General features: G+C 43.6%; 1 long non-coding RNA gene across 3 annotated transcripts in view; it reads left to right on the forward strand.

The window, feature by feature from the left end:
• Positions 1-11905, forward strand: part of LOC124225094 (uncharacterized) — a 35753-nt gene extending 23848 nt beyond the window's left edge. For 2 of the 3 annotated variants that reach the window (XR_006884987.1, XR_006884986.1), the window contains exons 2-3: positions 1203-1310; positions 5499-6952. This is a non-coding gene — a long non-coding RNA (uncharacterized LOC124225094). Of the gene's footprint in view, positions 1-1202; positions 1311-5498; positions 6953-11148 lie in introns of those variants that run through there. The other variant, XR_006884988.1, reaches the window with a different exon arrangement.
• Positions 11906-12333: the final 428 nt, after the last annotated feature.

The following is a 12333-nucleotide window of genomic DNA, read 5'->3' on the forward strand; positions in this document are numbered from 1 at the left end:
TTAAAATATGTTCAGCAGTTTTCTGAGCATCCACTCCCTGAGTCTGTATTCCAAAAGAGAATGCAGACCCTTATTGATTTAGGCCAGTCGTTCATCCATTTGTTCAATCCATCTATTCATCCATCCATCCATTCACAGAACCATGGAACCATCCATCCATCCACAGATATGTATTGGCAGTTATTATGTTCTAGTTTGGCTAAGTCCTGGGGATACAGAGGTGGAAGACAATCTCTGCCCTCAGAGAGCTCACAGCCTGGTGGAGGGGGGAGACAGAAAAGTAAATAGACAGGGACAATCCAATGTGATGTGTGTTAATCCAATGAGAGAGATGTACTAATTGCTCTGGGAGCTTGGAGCAGGCATACTCAACAGTCTGAACCATCAGGGAAGGAAGGAACACTTGTGCCAAGCCTTGAGGGGCAAAGAAGAGGTCACAGAGGACTCTAAGTAGACAGAAGACCACATGCCGTTTGGGGCTACAGTGCAGTGATGGGAATGATTAGAATTTGAGAACTCAGTAGTCTTCCTAGTCCTGAAGCCAGACACATGCTTTTCTATTTTAATTACATAAACCACATTAATTCTGATTTAACTTATGACTTCCCTCAGGTACCGCACTGTACAAGGCTAAGCTAGTGCCCATTTTCCCCCAAATTACCAAATAAGCAAAGTTTGCTTGGCAGTTTATGACCTCCTCTTTTAGTGCCTGTCTTAGAGCACCTTCACCTCTGGCCTCAGTGCCCTAAGTTGTTCCTCCAACAACCAAGAGCCCACTTCAGCCCCTCCTGGTCGGTAGCCCAGGTTCCCAGTCTCTGTCCATCCTCACTCACTTCCCTATCAAGTCTTAGCTTGTGGGTCAAATTCTGCCCAGCTTTACATTGTGAAACTGGAAGGCTACTGTTCACTCTACTTTTTTTTGTAACTACTAGCCAGCTTAAAGCATTCACCTTGTCAGAGGTATCTGCATTCGACGTTTTCTTTCCTTACCTTTGTCCTCTGTAAGGTGCATGTCTTCATCATTCTTCCACTCATGGTTTTCTGTGACATCCCTTTCTCTGAGGTCATCTCCTACCTTCCTGGCAGCCCCATAGGTAAAGCTCTATCATGACACTTGTCAAACACACAGAGTTTGAACTGTCTCCCTAGTTTGGTCTTCACTAGACTAAAGCTTTGTGTCCTACTCGTTTTTCTCTCCCCAGTTCCTGTACATAGTGGTGCTAATAAACATTTGATGAATGAATGAATTAGTAAAGGAATGGACTGAAGTCTCCGGAGCACACTTTGGCCAATGGAACTCCACTCTAAAGGTAGGAATGCCAAGCTTAAGAGGCAGGTTGGAGAACCAACTTTTGAGGCTTTCAGTACCACTCCATGCTACAGGCCAGCGCCTACTTTGCCTCTGTCTAACGTTAGCCGTGAGAAAAGAAATGCTGCTCCTGAGAATAGGTAGAATGCAGCATCTTATACCTTAATTTCTTTGAACTCTGTCTGGCCTAATTTCCCCAGGCCCATTTCTGTGGGCCTGTGCTACTTTGTATGGCTCTTATTCATGAACTAGGAACTATTAATGACACACCAGGAGCTGATGTTATACTTGACCTGAATTATGTTTTAACATTAATGCTGTGAAATTTCATGGAAGAGAATTAAATTGAAGTTAATACCTCTAAAAAGAAAATGAGTAGTCCCTGATTTATTATTAGAAAAATCATGGCCTTTGGTCTGAATTTTTTTCAATTAAAATCCAAAAATATTTAAAAGTCTGACTGACTAGCCATGTAAAGCATATGCTGAGAGTCCTCAGCCAAAGCAAAATATGAGAAAAGTCAAACAGTGTATAGGAAACAAATAAATGAATCACAGTGCTGGATAAACTGCTGTTTGGCACGAAACCATTAACACAGACCAAGAAGTATCTCTGCAAAAATGTGAGAAATGTCTATGGAAAATATCTCAGAAACAGATCTGAATTTGACCTGAAATCTTGACTACAACTGAACTTTGTACTGCAGGAGTAGCACATAATGTTTTCCTTTAGTACAGATTTGATCACCAATTTATGCATGGATTCTGGGTGAGGCTGCTTCCTGTAGAGTGAGCTGTACTCTGTGGTGGCTTTGGTCATCGTTGTGCATGGCCAGCTGGAACCAGGCTGAGCCACCACCATGGAAAGCAAAGGTGACAGAATCTGGCTGCTTGGAGTGGTGGAATGAGGCCAGGACTAGGAGTTGAGAGCCCTGAGTCAAATAGCTGTACACCACATGTGACATTCTTTCAAAAGCCCTGTGCTTACCACAGCATTGGCGTGCAACTGACTATAGACTGTTTAGTCTAATGTCCAATTTGACATTTAATTACAATAAGCTTCTTTATTCATGGAATAGCTTATTTCATGATTAAAGTCGTCTTGTGACTATTAAGGATGAAAAGGGAAGAAGGACTTGGGCCTAAGTTTTCCGAAGTCTAGTTTTGTGTGATAAGTTCTAGGCACAAAAGGAGCTACAAAAAATGAGCAAGCACAAATCCTCTCCTCTCAACAGTGTAGAGTCTAGGAGGAAACATAAGACAGGGATATTATATCTGTAAAATAAGGCAGAAGGAGAGAAGTAATGATAGCTAGTATTTCTTAAACACTCACTATGGGCAAGGCAATATTATAAATGCTTTACATGTACTGGCACATTGAAACCTAACAAAAACATTATCAGGAAGGTATTACCATTAGCTCCATTTTACAGATGAGGAAACTGAGGCTTGGAGAGGTTTATACTTGCCCAAGACTACAGCTAAGGGGCCAATAGGAATTTGAACTCAAGTGACCCTGTGTGCCTTCCCACTGTGTTATTCTGTGTGCCGGGGACCACCTGAGAGGTACATTCCAAAAGTGTTCTGGGAGCCTAGCTGAGGGAATAATTCACTGCACCCAAGGAGAAAGATTACCCACACTTTATGGACAGGTGACATTTGCACTAAGCCTTTAAGGATGGGGAGGATTTGGACGTACAAATATTGGCAGTGAGAGCGGAGGAAGAATTCAAAGAAAAAGAAGTGTTTTCAGGTTGAGAGCAGTATTAGTAAAACATCAAGTGGTAAACACACAGGATCTAAGGAAACAGCCAAGATCGGCGTGGTCGTGTCAGAATGTGCTCGAGCAAAGCAGTGGGAAAAAGGGCGGAGAGGGGTGAGCTGGAGATGGACCTAAAAGGTTTGCTCATAAAGAACATCTTTACTAACCTGTTCCCAGTTCTTGCCAAATTGATTAACTTATTACCAAACACCACTCTCAGAGAGAAACTTTGACAATACAAATGAACAGATGAGAAAGTTCAAAAAAAGTCACTTTCCCTCAGGGACCAGCAAGTGCAAGGGGTCTCAAGTTCTGGTTGGTTGTCAGCTAGAATATCCTTCCAAATGTTCCAGGTCAGCTATACACTGTCGAACCATTAGATTAAAAAGTGCACACATCGTAATATTGGATGGTGTCAGATTCTTGGCAATAATCCTTGATAATCATGAAGGGCCTTAGTACTTCTTTAAAAATAATTGGGATTTGACTTACTGTTGTAGCTATGCAGGTAATATGTAATTAGAGTGTGGAATAAGTCCATGTACTTATTTTAGAATTGGTAGGGCCTTTAGAAACCATGTAGTCTAGGCCCACTTACTTTGCAGAGGAAGCCAAAAAAGCTTAAAAGGTTAAACAGACTTATCCAAAGTCACCCAGCAAATCAATAACAAAATTACTTTTTGAACACAAAATTTTTGGAAAGTAAAGCAAACGCTTTCATACATTTATAAAATCTGCATATGGATGTACCCAATGTTCTGTTGTCCCACCACTCATCCATGAATCTTTAAAATTTGGTTAAAACGCAATATCTAAACAGGAAGCTTTTAAAAATGTTTAACACAAATTTTCTTGTACTTACAAATGTGATCTTTTTTTTTTGTTAGATTTTTTTTTTATTTTTTCCTTTTTCTCCCCAAAGCCCCCCAGTACATAGTTGTATATTCTTCGTTGTGGGTCCTTCTAGTTGTGGCATATGGGACGCTGCCTCAGCGTGGTTTGATGAGCAGTGCCATGTCCGCGCCCAGGATTCGAACCAACGAAACACTGGGCCGCCTGCAGCGGAGCGCGCGAACCCAACCACTCGGCCACGGGGCCAGCCCCCAAATGTGATCTTTTTTTAAATATACCATGCTACAAAATAATTCAGTAGAGATATTAAAATTAACAATAGCTGACCCTGCTTGAGCTCTTGCTCTGTGGCAAGCATTGTGCTGAGCACTTAAAATGCATTTTCTCATATTGTTAGGACAACAATTCTCAGACAGGTACCATTATTATCCCCATTTTATGGTTGAGGAAACAAAGAGATTTAGTGACTTGCTCAAGGTTACACAGCTCGTGATTACCAGTCTGGACTCAACCCAGGACTGCCTGACACAAAATTCCATTAACTGTTATAATATGTGACCTCCATAGCCAGTAGTGGATGATACTTACCTTTTACCAGGAAATTTACATTATCCAGCCAAGGTGTAGAAACTAGAAGATTTAATTTTTAAGAATTTTTACCGTTACCTGAAAGCTTCTAAGTAGATAACACTTTTAAAAGGACTTCCTATCTGTGTCACAACCAACCATCTTTGCTGGGGAAACAGACCACCTTGGTTTATCACACAGTAAGAACGTCAGTGACTATTATTGACCACTGCTGTGGCCATCAAACAGCTGCCCTGCAATGAATGAAGTCTACTTGGTCAGTCTGGGACCCTAGGCAGGAGTGTAAGGTCTTGAGGGGTTGTGCTTCGGCTGGCCTAGGGCCCAGCCTTCTGCCCCTTCTGGCACACCTGTCGTCCCCCTGACCACAGGCCCCATTGACTGCATTTAAGAAATGACCTTCGGGTGAAAGGGGTGATTAGGCACATGTGTATGGTGATGGATGGTAATTAGTCTTTGGGTGGTGAATATGATGTAATCTCCATAGAAATCAAAATATAATGATGTACACCTGAAATTTATATAATGTTATAAACCAATGGTACCTCAATAAAAAAAAAAAAGGAAATGGGCTTTGGCTCTCCTGCTTTCTCTCTGTCCTACTGCCACTGCCCTTCTTTACACCTCAGTCAATCATGTCCACTCTAAAAGCCTTCTATATCCTCATGCATCTAACCTGACAGCTTCCAATCCATCCTCTTCTCTGCTACCAGAATGATATCTCTAAAACTGATCATGTCAATCCTCTGAACTCTTTGACGGCTTCAGGTTGCCTACAAAATAGAAGTCACACTCCTAAGCATGGCATTCACATCCTTCACAAAGTGGCCCTTCCTTACCTTCTGAGACTCAACAAATATTTAGTGAATTAGTGAATGCTCTCCTGTTTAGAAATCCTGTTAGCAAACATTCCCTCCACTTGTTATTCAACAATAAAATTTACTGAGTGTTTGCAAGGTGTTGAATTTTAACAACCACCATTTTTTCATAGGATGACGGACACACCTGTGGACATCGAATCTAGAGACCCGGGATTAGGTGCAGTTTGGGCCCTTTCTCTCTGTGTGGATTTGGGCAAGTCATTTCCCTCGTTTGGGCCTCAGTTTCTCCATCTGTGTAAAAGAAAGTAGCTCTAAATGATCTCTAAGTCTCTTTCAGCCCATGTCTACATTGGTCCCCGATACCAGAATCCCCTTGAAGGAAGAACCAAGAATGTTAGCCCCTAGTCAGCCACGGATGTGAGTCCCACAGCCAATTCCTGTGCTCAGCAGCTTGGCAGAACCCTACCTTGTCCGCTTCACCACTGTCTCTTGAAATCTCCTGACTGGCCCTGCTCTGAATCACAGCACTGGCATTTATATCTTCGACATAACAGACCCTGGAGCTGAGACAATGGGGCTCTTAGAGACTTCAGCTATGATCTCATCTTCTGACCAAGATTTTTCTTGGCCTATGATTGCTCAGCCCTGACCAGAAAAAAAAAAAAAAGCCCCTACTCCAGGAAGTGCTCATGCTGACTTGGCATGCTGTAGGTCTGGAATTGAAGCAGGAACTTGTGTGGACCGGTAGGGACCTTGTAGGCTCCAGTAGGAGAAAAAGGAAAAAATCCAGACAAGCCCAGGAGAAACAATTCTGAGGGCACAGAGACTTAAAGAGATGGAAAGCAGCTGACTTGGTGTGAGGGAGAACTCCTTTATTGAGAACCTTCTGTGTGCCAGGCACTTTCAATCTGGGCTACAGCTTTGCAAGGCAGGTATTATTATCCTATTTCCGAAGCTCAGAGAGATTAATGGACTTCTTCAGAATCACCTGACTAACAAGTAGCTGTGGGGTTCAAACCTACGTCTCCAAAGACCTGCATCCTTCTTTCAGATCCCCTGAGAAGCCTCCGGGAGGAACTTAGGAAGTTCAGAGAGTACTCACTGGATGATTATTTCAAGGAAATGGGCAAAATACTAATGGGATAATATTGAATCTGAAATCACCAGCACTAACCATGAGCAAAGGTAGAATTACAATCATCATCCTAAATAGCTTTAGATCATAAGTGAATATTGCCCTTTGGGGGAATGCAAAATGAGGTTGTTAATTCCTTGAAGATAAATGTGACTAATAAACTGGGTGTGGCGTCAGTCATCTTGTCCACACAGCTGTCTGGGTAGGCTAATCTGTGGCTTGAGTCTCTAGCTGCTGTCTGCCCAGTGGTGTGCTGCCCTCTAATCTCTTGGCTTCAGTTAGCTTGACACTTTTGCTGAGTCTGACTCACTCACTCCCAGCCTCGATTGTTCTGTACCAGTGCAGCCTTCTTTTACAGTTGGCCTACTTAGAAACACAGGATGTTAGTGTTGGAAAGCAGCTACCTTAGAAGTCACCTAGGATAACTCCCTCATGTCACAAATGAGAGAATGGGCCTCAGATGAGATTTGGCCATCTCTCAACTCGGGTCGGTTTAGGTGTGAGGCATGATGGAACCTCAGCCACACAGGGCCTGTTGGGCAGGAGGAGGAAGCTAGGATCAAGCAGCACTGAAGCCGGCAATGTTAACTCTGCTGCAGGATTATTGGGCCGGGGTGGGGGTGGGGGCCAGGGAGTAGACCTAGCCCCTAGAATAATGGGCTGGGATAGGGAAGCAGATTGTCAGGATTCCAGCCGAGCAGTCTGGAGTTCGGGGCAGGGCTTCTGACCCAGCAGGGAAATGTGCGGCTGGAGAGGGGAATTAGGCTGAAGGTCAGTTGTGAGGACTGGACCAACAGGTCCAGGAGGGTGATGGGGCATAAAGAGAAAAGTCTTAACTCAGAGGCTATCAGGGTGTGCAGGGTTCACCAGAGGCTCAATAAAGTCCAGATTAGTGGCGGCATTCCCTACTCCCATGGTGGGTTGTGGCTGATGAATTTCTCACACTCCTCAGGAAGCCTCCAGACTGCAGCTGAAGGGAGCAAGCGACTCCAGATCATAGCTGGGAAGCCAGGGGAGACAGCACTGAAGTATTCCATCCATTCTGCCTCCTAAATGTCTCTGGGATGTCCCTTTCCTCCATTGCTACTGTCATCATCCTGAGCCCTGATCATGACTCACCTGAATCATTGCAATAGAATTTTAGTTCATCTCTTATCCTCTACCTGTACTCTTTCTAAAACATTCTTCTCATTGTCACCAGAGCAATGTTTCTATGACACATGAGGATGTCACTTGCTTTCTATAAATGTTGGATGGCTTATCATTGCCTAGCAGCCATTCCCAACTGGGTTTCCATATGAGAATCAAGTCCTACAGAAAATTATTTGAGTGACTATTTTCTCCAGGATCGTATATAGCTAGTCTCATTCTATGTATACAGGGAAGAAATTGAGTTGTCCAATGGGTGCATTATGTCAAGAGGGCTGAGTATTCTTGTGGAACCCTGGTTGAGAAGAGCTGGAGAAAATATGGCCCAAATGTCTAAGCCTGACAAGCTGGGTCTGCACAACCTCAGCCCAAACTTCCTTCTAGCTTCATCTCCTGCCCTCCCTACCAGGCACCCTGTGCTCTGGCCACACCAAACTCTTCCCATTTCTGCATCACACTATTTTGTTCATGTCTTAATGTTCTTCCTTCCACTTGATTTCCTTATTGGCCTTGTAAAATCTTAGTCATCCTTCAAGGCCTAGCTCAGATGTCACCTCCTTCTCTCTGAAGTGGTACCTCTACAACCTTAGAAGGTTGATTAAAATGTTCCTTGCTCTGTATACACATATTATTTGTGTGTGTGCTACTATATAGCACATTGCTCATAGTTGGAGGTTTCCTTATTCGTGTGACCTACAAAATTTTGAGTTTATGCACAGCAGGCAACATCCCTCACTACCACCAAACTGAATAGATGTTTATCAAACTGAATGGCCCAGTGCTCCCTGGATAATCAAAAACAATGCTAATTCCGGAACACAGGACTCTTGACATTTAGTCTATCGTTGTTTGGGTTTCTACACATGACAGCAACTAGATCAAACATTAAGTATGCCAGTGTCAAGTATGCAGCTGTGTATGGTGATAGAGTGGACTGGGAGAAAACCTCCTGAATAATTATTGACAGACTGAGAAAGGAAGAGCTAGTAGGCTCTACTGGGAGGGGAGATTGGAGCCAGGAAGATTTTAGGTAAGGTATAGGAATAGACTCAGGAGTATGCACAGGGCCAACTTTATAATTTCTTCCAGAAACAAGCAAAGAAAACGGAGGAGAAACAGTTGGCGGTGAGGTTAAGCGAAGGACACATACATCAAGAACTGATGTCTGAAATGACTCATTAAAGCTCAAATCTGATGATAAAGAGAACTTGCATTTGCATAGTGCAGAATACCATCACATACATGATCTCATTGAATTCGCAGAATAACCGTGTGGCAGGGTGTGAGGTGGCGGGGGGGAGTGTGTGTGTGGGGTTGTTATAGTCCTCCCTGTACAGAGAAGACGACTAACGTTCAGAGAGGAGAAGTGGCACGTCAAACACCCACTGTCCCTAAGTGATGCGGCTGGAAGTAGGAGGCAGGCCTGCCTGTGTCAGGGTCTGGAGCCATACTCACTTTATTTGAGAACAAGGAGGCTGCTCTTCTGGTCTAAAAGCTGAAGGCCTTTTTATGTCAAAATAGGATGACATGTAAAGGTTTTTCTGAGCTGTGACTCAGAGGGACTTTCCAGAAACTCAAGACTTTTCTAGGCTGCTTTAAAATGAAGATAGAAAACTATTAGTCAGCTGACTTTCAGGGAGTTAGCTGATACAGAACAATTCTCGGCTTGAACTGGGCAAAAGTCTGACTTGACTAAAGAATCTGGGGCAGGACAGAAAAGCGGAGGGCAATTTGTTTTTACCTGCCTGCGGCTCCAGGGGGTATGGGGGGCAGCGGATGAGTACCCTGCTGCTGCACTTTTTGGTCGGCTTAGGATGGAGACAGAAAATGTCGTAAAGATGGAGTGGAAAAGTTGGGACCACATGAGGTCACTCAGCTGGTCCTCCCCCTCTCAAATTTATCCATGAACCTTGGAAACTGTGAGACCTTAGAATATAAATACCACTAACCAGACTCTGCAGACGTTCCTTCTGTCGTCATTTGGCATCTTTGGTATGCACTTCCTGTCACCTCAACAAAATGGTGAGACCCTCAGGGGCACAGAGTTGGTCAAAATAACTTTGTACCTCACTATCTAGTGCTCTGAATATATAAAACAAATTTCAGGAAATGCCTTTTTGATTAAAATAAGGATTTTTCGAGTTTATTAAAAACTTCTTTTATGTGACTCTACGGGATGAGATTCCTTGATTTCTCTTCAAAAGTTACCTACATAGTTTTTTTTAACCCTCATTTATTCATTCAGTGCTAGTATTTATAAGGTCCACGATGTGCTAGGTGTTACTACATGTTAGGCCCTATGCGTGGAATTAGAGTTTGGTGTGGTTGAGAGAGATTATCTAATTCAACTACCTCATTTTAACAGTGAGGAAATGAAGGTCCAGAGAAGGGTAGTATTTTGCTGAAGGTCACACAGCTAGTCCATGGCAAAACCAGATAAAGAAAATAATTCTACTTTTCAATTAAGATCCTGATCTGAAGTTATTCAGGAAGCGAAGAAAAGCATTATCTTCCTTCCCTTCTGTCCCAACTCAGTAAAGCTTTCTTGGCTTCTTGATTATTGGAGAAAGTGAATGTTTTCCTACCCTGTCTTTTCTGGAACTGAGCGTGGTCTGTTGGTAATAAATTAGTTTCCTCATTCTCTGGAACTCCATCTTCTATGTCTTTTGTAAGCCCCCCTCTCCACGTAGGCTCTCGGTCTCATAACTGGACCCCCAGGACTAGAAAAAAACATGCTGCCTGAGTTTTACTTTTTCATAAGAAGCAGAATATGTTAACTCTGTGTCAGAAAATACCAGGAAGTTCTGTTTCACTGTTGTCTAAAGGATTCATTCTGTACGAAATGCTGCTAATGTTTGTGTTAGAGAAACAGAACCAATACGAGAGATAGATAGACGGACAGACAGATAAATAGATGGATAGATAGATTTTAAAGAATTGGCTCATACAGTTATGGAGGCTGGCAAGTCCAAAATCTGCAGGTAGGCCAGCAGGCTAGAGAACCAGAAAAGAGTCAATGTTGCAGTTCAAGTCCAAAGGCAATCTGCTGGCAGAATTCCCTCTTGCTCTGGAGAGGTCAATCTTTTGTTCTGTTCAGGCCTTCACCTGGTTAGATGAGGCCCACCCACATTATGGAGGGCAATCTACTTTACTGAAACTCCACTGATTTGAATGTTAATCTCATCCAAAACACCCTCACAGAAACGTCCAGAATAACGTTTGACCAAATATCTGAGTATCATGGCCCAGCCAAATTGACACATAAAATTAGCCATCACAATACTAAAGGCTGAAAGTTTTACAACCCCAAGAGTCATACCAGAATTCCGAAGTAGCTGTGTGAGTGTCAGCTGCTGGGGGAACCACTGGATGGAAAGTCCTCGTGAAACTCTAAGTCAGCATCAGGGGAGAAAGAAGGAAGTCTGGTGAAGATAGAAAAGCCATCACGTGGACAGAAAAGATCAGAAGAGGGTTTTGTTTTGACAAACTTAGAGACTCCATAGCCCTAATCCCTTTCCTTCTATTCCATTTCGTAGATGAAGAGGAGGAAAATTCAGAAACCAAAGACCAGATAGGGGAGACACTGCCTTACTCTTCCTTCAGATATGCCTGGCGGACATGAGTTCCAACAACCAGAACTTGGGGGCTGAGATATTTCCCCTTCCGACTCCTCTGTATGGGGAACCAAGACACTTGGCTTCGTGTTTAGGGAGTTAAAGCCTGTGGCTACAGAAGAAGGTCTGTCGAGACTCTGATCATCAGTGGAGCTGCAGCAGTCTTGAGCTCTGAACACGTGCCATGAAGGGTTTCGGACGTGGAGATTCTTGTACACATTCAGCAAGTCTCCCTTGTGCCAGGCATTGTTGTAGATGCTGGTGCCACAGCAGTGGACAAAACCCACAACAATCCCTGCCCTCCTGGAGTTTACATTCCACCAGGGGAGACAGACAATAAACAATATAAATAAGTGAAATACAACATATAATATGCTAATGACAAGTGCTAAAGAGGAAAATAAAGCAGAGAAGGGGACTAGGAAATACTGAGGGATGGATGTTGCCATTTCAGTGGTAAGGTGGCCATGGGAAGTCCTCACCCAGAAAGTGATATGTGAATAAAGACCAGAAGGAAGTGAGAGGGTGAGCAATACCGACATGTGGGAAAAGAGCAAGCCAGGCAGAAGGATCAGCTGTAAAGGCCATTGTTGTGGGTTGAATTGTATCCTTCAAAAGATATATTGAATGGGGTCAGCCCCGAGGCCCAGTGGTTAAGCTCATGCGCTCCGCTTCCACTGCCCAGGATTTCACTGGTTCGGATCCTGGGCGCGGACATGGCACCGCTCATCAGGCCACGTTGAGGCGGTGTCCCACATGCCACAACTAGAAGGACCCACAATTAAAATACACAACTATGTACTGGGGGGATTTGGGGAGAAAAAGCAGAAAAAAACCCAAGAAGATTGGCAACAGTTGTTAGCTCAGGTGCCAATCTTTAAAAAAAAAAAAAGATGTATTGAAGTTCTAGCCCATGGGACCCGTGAAATGTTATCTCATTTGGAAATAGGGACTTTGCAGATGTAATTGAGTTAAGATGAGGTCTTTAGGGTGCTCCCCAATCCAATATGTATGACTGCAGGGAGAATGCCAGGTGATGAGGCAGAGATCGGAGTGAGGCAGCTGCAAGCCAAGGAAGGCCAGGGATTGACAGCCACCGCCAGAAGC

This window comes from Equus quagga, chromosome 14 (genome assembly GCF_021613505.1).
Source record: "Equus quagga isolate Etosha38 chromosome 14, UCLA_HA_Equagga_1.0, whole genome shotgun sequence".
NCBI classification, from domain to species: domain Eukaryota; kingdom Metazoa; phylum Chordata; class Mammalia; order Perissodactyla; family Equidae; genus Equus; species Equus quagga.